Source organism: Pagrus major, chromosome 24 (genome assembly GCF_040436345.1).
Source record: "Pagrus major chromosome 24, Pma_NU_1.0".
Lineage (NCBI taxonomy): Eukaryota > Metazoa > Chordata > Actinopteri > Spariformes > Sparidae > Pagrus > Pagrus major.
In genome coordinates, this window is record NC_133238.1 from 9,293,669 (window position 1) to 9,305,246 (window position 11,578).

Consider the following 11,578-nt stretch of genomic DNA (forward strand, 5'->3'; position numbering starts at 1 on the left):
GTGTCGCAGGAAAGAAGCCTTGCTGCAACGATAGGAAATGACGCTGCACTCTCTCTTTTCTGTCCTTTCCCGTCAGATCTCTGTATCCTACCGGGGTAGCCATTGGCACCTGTTTTCTTACACTCTGTCATACACTTGAAGCGTGTCGCCCTGAGGGGAATGGGATCAAAACCGACACCTGCCATGTTCCCTGTCCTGCAGTGCCTTTGCATCTGGCTGCCATGCTTTTCACCTTTTGCCCTTTTGTCACAATAACTGTAAAAGTGGAATTGAAAACAAAGCACCACCCATACTGAAATAACAAAGCCCTGACGGGATGAAAGAAAAGTAGTTGCGGAGCATGCCTGTAATATTTGTACGATAATAACGAGAGACTGGAATTACAACCATGAAACTCCACTGTGCACTGCTTTCAAGCTAAGCATGACATTTAGCGTGAATGTGCCAGGAATGTGACAACAAAGATGGTGAAACTGGAGCAAGTCTCTCAAGTTGTCCTCAAAGAACAGTGACCTTGAGTGCTGCTTTTATTGTTTCTCTGGATGCTTTTTTCTCACGGGAGGTTCCTCACACAACTACAGTATGCAGTATCGTATTACCAACCATATATCATCGCTAACCACAGGGAAGAGCAACAAGGTTGAAAACAAGCCTCATGTAGTAGCTTGTTCTGTTTACGGTCAAAAAAATTGTTTTGTTGAACATGATGTTTCATGCCTCACATGAATGTCACTTAGACATGAAATTGGCTTTAATTATCCAAGACGGTGTTCAAAACCTCAGTGTTTAATGTCCCTTTAAATTTAGGATTTTGCTTTAGGACCATTGTACTATCAAGGTGCTGTATTTCTGAAAACAGCACGTCTTAGGATTGGATAAAAACATTGTACGCCTTCATTGCACAACACCACAAGGACAGGTTCAACTGCCAGAGTGTGGCGATCAAATACCCTACAAGCCTGGACCTGAGTCAATGAGGAAAATTAGCATGATCCTTTCCTCACGCACACAGCAGCCTCATATGTATGTTTGTCAAAAAGGCAGGGTTTGGAACTCAGGTAGAGGAAGTGTTATTTGTCATGACACTGCGAAGTCATTCTGCCAACAAAAGGCAGAAGCAGCTGACCCCGCACTCTGGGATGACGTGATGACAGGCACTGTCATCAGAGGGTTTTTCAGAGCATGTGCAAATATCAACCAAGCTGCACGTGTGTGTTTTCACATTTCAAGGCTTTCATCATCACTGGCGGCTTTTAAGTACACACTGAATGTAAATGCCATCATAGCTGTTTACAGCCAAAAGAGAGATGGTGTCCTTACACCACATCAGCCTTAAATCCTGTTGATTTGACCCATTTAACCCCATGTTTCTGTCCTACTTTCCAACAAGTCCAACCACATTATACACCTGTGCTGGAAAAGTTCATGACTCGACACGGGTAAAGAACCGTGAAGGCATCTCTTTTAAGGCTGAGAAAGATTTTACGGGACAGGTGATAAGAGTGTAGACACCCAGGTCTTTCATGTGTGCCTGGGTGATTTGGTGGTCCATGGTCTGGTGCTTCAGGCTAACAATAGCTGAGTGATAAGAGACGATTAGCATTATCAAAAGTATCAAACTGACCTTTAGTGGCTTAGCCATCCAACTCCGTTATAGTCTAGGGGTCTAAGTTCTCTTTCCATGAACAATACACTGATCTGATGCTCAAAATGCAATTGTTATGGAATGGTTTTATTAATTTATTCTTTTGCAAAAGCTACCAGTTCAGGCCTCACTTTGAAAATCAACCTTTTCATATCAGGCATCATATTAGGGTTTTGGTTTTTTTTACCTTAAAAATCGCACCAGAACACCATTTGAGCTAATCAAAAGGGCACTTGGAGCCCTTGAGAAGTTACAGGGCAATTAGGCCAGCTAAAGGAGCCATTATGCTAACTACAAGGGCACTTGGGGAGCAAGTTGTCTGACCAGGAGTGCACTCTGGGGCACTCAACTGTGTCTCCCATTAGGACACAGAAGTACATACTGTACCTAGGCGAAATAACCCTTAATGACAGGGTGCTTCAGCACTCAGCACACCAATGACACCATGGGACTGCTAGACATTGGTTTCTATGATAAAGTCCTGGAACACACTAGTGTTTTATTTTGATAGACATGTGGCATGCGCATCTTAAACATTTATCTTCTGCTTCAATCTTTCAAAAAGGTGCAATCTATTTAATTTTATGACAGGGCTGAGATTGTCCCGAAAAAAAAAAAAGCCCCATCGCTTCAATTTGCATACAAATGACACGAATTCAGACTTTCAAATTGTGTGCAGCACATACGCCAAAGTCCAATTTTGGGTTCAGATGATGAGTCAATCCATCCAATAACTCCTGCAGCGAGCAGATGCGTCCAAATATCATGCATAGAAAATGTCAGGTGATAAAGTAAATGTGAGTGAAAGAGTCCGAGCAGGCTTGAGGTTGGGGTTGATGGACGTGATTTTTACCCAGGACACCGGTGTTCGTTTCTTGTGAAACTAAAAGTCAGCGTTGCCTTGTTTAACTTACATCTGTAAGCTAGGGAACTAAACACATTGAACTACGTAACTTCATCTTTTATATAAACCTAACCAAGTAATTTTGTGCCTTAACCTAACCAAACTGCAACCCTTTATTTTGGTCACCCGACTCTGGATCTGCTCCCCACACAAGTTTTGTGGGAAGGTTTAGCATATGATTGAAAACTGGAATTGCGCGCAATTTTGAAAGTGTTAAGTTGAAAATGTTTGGGTTTTTTTTATCTGCAACTTTTCGGTATCGGTGAGGATTATTGTTCGAAAAGAGAACATGATGCAAGCTGAAGAAAGGCTCTGTTTTCTTCTCAGTGACAGACATCGAGCGAAGACATGCAAACCTTCCGCTTAGCACAATCAACATAAAAAAATCACGATGATTGCGTGTCACTCAGCATCCAATAAGACAAGGTTTCATTGTTGCTCTAGATCACAAAAGGGATTCAAAGATCGCAATTACAATTAAAGCACAATACGGCCTTGCGTACAATACATCCGGTCTTGCTGTGGTGCGATTAATGTGCGAAACTTAACACTGAACCATGAATCAAAACCAAATCCAAAGATATGTATGGCCAGTCCGCTCGCATCAACTAGAAATCCAGCTTAAAACTCCACCAATCCACTGTGGGTCCATCATTACATGCTCCTGCTGTGCAGCCAAACACTGGGATCTCCTCCAGAATTTGAATCGAGTCAAGTTTCCAAAGATACTAAATGTCAGTTTGAATTTTGGGGACATTCATAGCAGATCTCTATTTGATTGAATTGTCAGCCCTGTATTTGAATATTTCACCCAGTGTGGATATCAGAGCTTCAGTAAAGAGTTGGAATATGGTGACACAGAAAATATACTCTCAGAAGGGGTGGGATGCCTTTTCCAATCTTATCTTATATTTATTACAGACAAATATTCAGAATAAATAGCCAAGTTTGTTTCTGCAAACCACAGATAAGTTAAAGCGTTACGCTTGTTTACGTTGCAACTTTAGGTTTGTTTAGGTTCAATATTCTATTTCTCTCTTGGCACAAACCTGTGCTTATGATGTGGTTAGGTTTAAACACAAAAAACATTGGGGGAAACATCATGGTTGGGCTTAAAATACCTATTTTGGTCTCCACAAACACAGCTGGAAACATCATGAGGTCTCCTTAAAAAAAAAAAAAAAAAAAAAAAAAAACTGTGTTGGTCACCATAAACATGACTGGAGATGGCCCTACTTCCCGTAAAAAACATCAAGTTCTGGTGGTCACAAACGGGACTGGAAATGTCCTGAGTTCTCCTAGTTTGACACTTTAAAAAAAACTTGAACTGCAGTTGCCTTTTAGCCTGTAACTCCATCCCCTCCACCTCCCACTGTGAAAGTCAGGTAAACATGTAATGTGTATATGATTTAAGATTTGCATATTTTGTACAATGTCAATATGTACATAGCCTATGACGTGTACAAACGTGGATGTATCTGTGGTTTGCAGAAACATTAACTGCTCACATCATAGCCTGCCGACCGGGCTGACTTAATCGCTGGAGACGAGAGAATCATTCCCTTTTTGAGTATACTTTTAAAACTTTATATATTTTGAGCTCTGACAAAATAATGTGTTTGCTGACCCCAATCCCACACTGTGCCAGCCTGTGGACTCGACTTACCAGTTTTTTCACGACTGAGAGCTTGAGGTGAACAGCGTAAAAGACTCGATGGGATTCTAAAGTTTGGGTTGGAAGGCCTGTTTCTGATGGGTCTCCTTTTGACAGGGGAAGTAGCGAGGAGCGAGACTAAATTTACCCAGTCTGGGTCCTGGCAGAAGAGTTTTTTTATTTTTTATTTTCATAAGACATCCCTGATTCAGAGCGTGTGAGACATCTCAGACTGCAGCACACAAACTGTGTGGCGTAGGTCTGTGGGTGGGCTATAGCTCCTTGGGCCAAAGACAAAAACACACACAGATGCAAAAGGATCTTCCATTATTTGAGAAGAGATTCTTATTGCAGAAAAGCAAAAAAAAAAGTTGCCCTGTCTTCTGAATGTCATCACGCAGCAGGGTTTTACTCCTTTTGGCTCCTTGGCTACTGTGCTACAAACATGAAGATGACTGATAGTGACATCAGACGTACTAAAAGTAGGCGCAGAGAGGATATGGCTCTGAATGGGCTACAAAATCTACATGCCTTAAGGTCCAAACAAAGCCAAGAACACGCACACTCTGCATGATTTCTGTTTCCTAAAATGCAGCACAGATTAAGACCTTGACGATGAACAGAAATAGACAAACAGCTGTGGAATACATTGATGATAATTGCACATATTGTTACAGCGCCATTATGCAAATAATTATGTAAAAAACCCTCTTTTCAGCAAAGCGAGTGTTCTTCAGAAAATACTAAACTTTAAGAAATTACAAGAGTTGCTTAGGAAAGCTGCGTCTTGAGAGCTTTTAAATTATGCATATAAACAGTTGTAGCTAAGAAACAAATAAAACCAGATAGACTACATAACAGAATCTGGACAGCCTTTAGTTGCAATTAAATATTTCGACTGTTCAACCACAGATGTTCAACCCACGTGCAACACGAGAATAGCCAGATGAAGTTGTTGCTCTTGCTGTCCTGCCCTTATATATCCCCGAGCTCTCTCTCAGCTCAAATACTTATATCTGCTGCTTTATCAGAGGAGTAGGAGGCATGTAATTGTGTTGATACAATAGCTGCAGTGTCCCTTTCAATATATAGAGGTAACAGAGAGGTAACATCGCGCTCATTACTGATGGAGCACTGGGAGAAAGCGCAGACGTGGGATCACACTGTGGATGCAGCTTTCTTTTTTTTCTTTTTTTTCCCATTAAGTATATGATGATCGTGATGAAAATAGGACAGATGTGTTTGAACATTTGCCAACAGACGGTTCCTTTGCGAGTGTCACCCTGCTTTCTGGTTTGATTTTTAGTTTTAATGATGGTGTGCAGTAGAATAAAAAAAAAAGTGAAACCCAAGATGCATGCATCGCAGCCTGGAGCACTTGGCTTGGTGTCTTAAAGCCGACAAACTACAGCGGGGAAAATCTTCAGGTCCCACGGTGAGAAAACAAACATTAAAATTGAACCAATTTGATAAAAAGAGCTCTCCTTAATGGAATTAATTCAGCCTCAGTAATCACTGACTCAACGACAGATGAATGAAGTACTCCGATGTCGTACTTAAGTAAAAGTAGAAATAACACAATTTTGAAATACTGTTACAAGTAAAAGTCATGCATTGAAATTTTTACATAAAAATTGGAACTAGACCCCTCCCAGTGTTTCCCTGTGATAACACTGACGCCACTGTTGCATACACAGTGTTAACAACACGGCTAATGCTAACAGCCTGGCTACTGTTCAAAGCAAAAAACAACCGTAAGAATCACATTTTGATCTACAAATCCTGATCTGTGATGAAAAGGCAGAGTCAAAAACCTGGTTGTATAAATAAGTAAGCAGGTTTTGTTAGTTTCCCATCTAGTAGAAAGAACGCCGGTTTTGAACCTTCTCAAATCCCAGTGGTAAGGAGAAACACATACCAGCACGGGAACAGATTTTGACACAACAATCCAGTCCAGTAATAACTTTCCCTTTGTAGACTAGCGATCACATCTCTTTTGTGTATGTGACGTGATTTATGTCACTTACATAAGTTACGTGAGGTAAGTCACAACACTGAACTTAGTTATTTTAACCCAAAGTATGACCTTTTCCTAAACCTAACCAAACCGTGGTTGTTGACAACGCAAGTAACAGACCAATCTGCCATATTCGACGAGTTGGGAGGGATAACATGTTTGCATAAAAAGCAAAAAAGTTGGCTTTGCAAGTTTAAGTAAAAGTATAGAAGTTTTAGCATCAAGATATACTTAATATACTTTTACCAAGTAAAATCACTCATTATGCAAAAGTGCGTATTTCAGAATAATCTATATTATTGCATTATTGTATTCATCACTTTAATGTTTAATGTTATGAAGTCTGATCTTAATCTATAATTAAACATCATAATTTATTAGTTGATAATAAGTTGTATTATTATAATACCATCTCTGCAAAGTATCTAAAGTTGTCCAATAAATGTAATGGAGTAAAAAAGTGCAATATTTGCCTCCAAACTGTAATGAAGTAGGAGTATATAGTAGCAGAAAAGGGAAATGCTCGAGTAGAAGCACCTTTAAAATGGTACTGAAGTAAAAGAACAAGTTACATTCCACTACTGCTCAGCTGTTGCTGCTGTATTGCCTTCGATGTTGCTGCTTGAGTTGGTTCTATGAAAACACTGCAAGATTATGTAACGTAGAAAAGGGACACTCAAATAATGACACCCCAAAAAAAGCCACGTTGTCACAACAGAAATTCAACACTGTCTGAGAGACACTTACAGAATATTTGCCTCAGCTACTACAAACTAGGTTGAATCAACATTCACAATTGTCTCACAGAAAGTCAAACACTGTTACACCACACTGGTATTTACTGTAGGCAGTATTGCAATGGAACTCGTTTCTCTTATTTTGTCCACCTGCCTTCTGCTCACTGTTCTACGATTGAGCTGCAATGTTTAACACGAACGAGAGATGACATTTGAATCGCAAAGACAGTTTTGAATAATAGTTTTGAATAAAGTTATTTATATTTTCATCCGCAGCATCCACATACACCAGCAAACACTATTTATTTCATTGTAAAGGTTAGTCTCCGTTGATGTCCCCTTTGCATGTCAGCATAGCTAATATTTGATTTGATTATTAGGAAAAGGCACCTCATTCTGTGATCAAAGAGTCAATTGATAAAAAACAAAAAAAACAAACATAAATTAAACATTTACTTCCCCTTCTGAGTTGACGGCTACATCAACACCTTTTGGTCCTAGTTCCAGTCGCTAAAGACAAATACAAAACATTAAAAGATATGCACCTTATCTCTATGTTTTATTTGTTATTAGTTCACGTCCATGTGATAAAGCACCTGGACTACTTAGGAAAAGTACATAAAGAACCTACTGACAAGGAGCTTAATGGCTTTGTGGCTTTCATTAACAGGAAAGCCACCGTAGAAAGTAGTTTAAGAGCATATTTCAACAAGGCGCCAGTGAAAAGGATACAGTACATTTACTTTGAAAGAGAGGGAGACATGAGGTCGGGAGTTACAGAACCATTTTAAAAAGAGTGTGCTCTTAGAAAACATTGTTACTTCCATGGAAGTTATGTACATTGATAAATGTTGACCTCATTGTGTCTAACAGCATGAATCTGCTTGCAAAACATTAGCTGAGATGATTTTAGTAGGGGTGGCCCCAGAATTTTAATGGGGGGGCCAGAGGGGGCCACTGAAAATCTTGGGGTGGCCACCAAAAGGAGGGGAGGGGGATATACATTTTTATTTTTATCTTATTTTCATGGTTTATTTACTGTAAATCAGTGATTCCCAAAGTGTGGGCCACAGCCTCTCTGTGGGCAGTAAAGGTACTGCAAGTTGGCAGTGAAAGGTCATTTGCAATAAATAGTTTTATATTCTTTGATAGTTTGAAATTACAATCAAACATTCATGATTAAGTATGTACATTCAAAAAAGTCATCAAAACTGATAAAACAATGGAGTCAAATTATGTGTTCTTCATTTATTTTTGGAGAAATACTTGTCTGGAGAAATACTAGTCTCGTGTGTTGATCAGAGTTGTGATTATAAGTTTTGGTGGACCCCAAAAGACTTTTCAGATTGGGAATGGCTGCTTTAAATAAATAGTACCTACTGTTAAATATCAGATGCATACAGTACTCATTACTGACAAGCAAATTATGCATATGCAACTCACTACGAGAAAGGGGGGGGGACTCACAAGTATGTGTGTGAGGGGCCAACAATTAGATCAATGGAGCCATGGTCCCCCCAGCTCTCCCTTCTGGGAACCACTGGATCTCAGGTTGTCTAAATGAGAGGAAACCTTCTCATTCTAAAATAAATCCAGTGTAGTTTTAGGTTGAAGCTCTCTGCAAGTATGTTTAAAAGGTCTTATTTTTCAACTTCACTTTTTTCTACCTCAATCCTCAGACCACATCCTTTTGGGGAGACGTATCAGGGTCAGGTTACTGCTGAGGTCAGCCATAGATTAGCACCCTTCTATGATGTTCCAGATTGTGGTTCAATTTATACTAATCCTGTGACAAAACCACTTGGCTTGAAGCTTCAGTCATAAAAAAAACGACAGCGTGATGGAGACATTCCGGGCCCATCTGCAAGTGATCGACCAGTAAGCTGCAGAGGATCATAGCCGAGGAGTGTGGGCTACATACAGATGAATCCGCACTGTACTTTGTTTTATCAAGTCTGGCTTTTTAACTCATCAGTTAGAAGCCACGAGCTGACATATTCTGCAGTCCCCGCACCACAGGGAGGTCAGAGGTCAGGCTGCGCTCCAACTCAGCTGGAACTGGCCACACTTCGGTGTCTTTTTCAAGGACGCAGACCAGCTTGAATGCCGGTTCGCTGCATGTGCAACGCGCTGACTTTACTGGACTTCACACAATAAACCTCCTTAATTTTTCCCTCACAAGGACAGATTATCTTGTATTATGTTTTGTTATTGGCTTAGGAGTGTTTATTGGCTGATTGGAATCATTAATCTGTGTTTTGGATGCATCTGCCTATTAGTATATCGCATTAGTTTCATGCTTTAGGCTTGGTGCAGGAGCCAGGCTATTTAAAGCCCATCAATGCAAGTGCAAGGTTTTTTTTTCTTGGTATTGTAAGAAGCTCCAAGAGGAGGAGGAGGAGCTCTGTATAACTGCTACAGAGCTTCCCCAGCTGTATCAGAAATCACCACATATAGGCAGGGAGATACGGGAAGTTGGGAGACCTTCCCTTCAAAATAAAATGTTTTTAAAATTTTTGGTTGGAAACTTTTTTAATGGTTCATTTTTACTTAATTGTTAAAAATGACTTTTAAATAACGATGTTGGTGTGCTGCTATGAAACAGAGGCCACTATAACACGAAATACATTAATAAAGTCAGTTTGGAGCTTGTTACAATGTGAAACACGTGCTTTTATTTTTAAAGGTGCTGCCGGAACTGGTGCTGCGCGATGCGCTCCACTTGACGCAACTTCCCGTCTCTGTCGTCCACCTCTACAGCATGCAAATTACGGCGCAACTCCAATACACCGCAGATTGGTTAACTACACAGAGCGCGCAGCGCGGCGCACGAGCAGGACGCGCGGTCATCTTCTTTTTTTAAGTGGACTCTACTAAAAACAAAAACAAACAAGGTGAATTAAATCGACAACACTGTTTTTCTTTTTTGTTCTCTCCCATCGGCTCGAACCCGCAACTTAATCAGAATTAATTCCTTGGAGGGGGCTGCGGGAGGAGGACCGTGAACGCATCACCACCACCACCACCATCATCCCGGGACCGGAGTGAAACCTCACAGCGACGGAATAACTCAACGAGCCCGTGTGTGACAGCTTTGTCAGGACTGGAGAAAAGACAGAAGACAAGCAGGGGGAAGTTTTCAAGGAGAAAGTGTTGTGGAGGTTACCACCCCCCCTTCAAAAAAGAAAAAAAACACACCTCGTCTTCAATGCGTCGCCTCCTCGTACCTGCTGATGGACTGGTGACATTTGGAGGAGCCTTACCTTGTTTTCATCAGTTTTAACCGGTAAGCCACGAAGAAAGAGTTGCATTCCTCCTCCATATTTCTGTCATACATTTTCACCGCAGCGAGCTAAATTACTTTGTTTTAGTTAATATAACGAAGCAGGTGGGCTTTAAGGAAAGCGGCGAAGAAATCCAGGTGTCCATTAGGGCTAAGGGGCAGGTTCCAACTAGCTTAAGTATGCTATTGAGCAACCCCGGTGTTTTGACCAGTACTCCATCATGTACTGTTAAAAAACGTACAGTGAGCTGACAACTCGAGAGCTTATTTTACGACTGTGAGAAGTGTTGTAAGAAGTGTTTAGGAGAGACACCACCAGCGAGTTTCACCCACCTCCCGAGGGGTCCTCCATTACCACCAGCACACCTGGCTGAGTGCCACACGCAGCTACTGTACCCCCGCTGCCGCCTTCTGCTGCTCCAGACTCCGCTGCTGAGGCTCCTTGTTACTTATTTTTATCGCTAAAACTTTCCATTTTTGCCCAAATGCTCAATAAATATTCTCTCCTTCCTCATTTTTTTTGCTGGCACGTCGCCACCGCAGCTAAATATAGTGGCTGGCGTATGAATATTTATAATTACTGTAAGTGGTCGCAGGTGTGTGTAATGGGGAAGAGGGGGGGCGGGAAGAGGGGGACCGCATCACGACTCCTAGGACACCTCCGCCAATCAGGAGGGGAGGGGATCTGCTCCCATCAGAAGCCCATTATGTCTGTCAGTCATTTCAACCCATTAAGTGGTGCACGGTTGGCTGTTAACACTCAGCAAACATGGCAGTGAAGGTTTATTTCACCAGTTAAGATTACACCTCCGCTCAAGTGCAAGCTAATGAAGGAGAGGAGTGTCTCATTAGCGAAAGTTGTGAATTGCATAATTGAGTTTGGACCCCCAATTTTGTGCTTGGATGAACCACTTGGTTAATAATGTTGTAGGGTCCACGCCGTGCGTATACGGACTGTGCTTAAGCCTTAACTTGAGATGTAATTACCGATTGGTGTGTGGGCTAAAATGTGCAAAACTCAAAGGGAGTTTTGAATGCAGCTTTGTTCGTGCTCCTGCTCCCTCCTCCCCCCCAAATAATCTATTAATAACAAGCGTTCTGCATGTAATTATTTGATTTTACAAAGACAGACAACGTCCAGTAATATTCAACCGAGCGCAGAAAAAACAGTTGCTCCCTCTTAACGTAGATCAATGTTTGAATAGGTGTTGAAATAGCCAAAGGAAATCGGTCTCACCAGTGCAAGTAGTCTGCAGTTTTTCAGAGTATCAGCTCAGGGGCAGAACAATGAAGAAGGCATTGTGAAACTTTATTAAAGCACACTACTCTCAGACAGCG

General features: G+C 41.2%; 1 protein-coding gene across 1 annotated transcript in view; it reads right to left on the reverse strand.

The window, feature by feature from the left end:
* LOC140992143 (SLIT and NTRK-like protein 5) overlaps window positions 1-10,754 on the reverse strand; it is a 160,624-nt gene extending 149,870 nt beyond the window's left edge. Inside the window, exon 1 of the mRNA XM_073462407.1 lies at window positions 10,574-10,754. The gene's annotated coding sequence lies outside the window, so the exon portion shown is untranslated. The remainder of the gene's footprint in view (window positions 1-10,573) is intronic.
* Window positions 10,755-11,578: the final 824 nt, after the last annotated feature.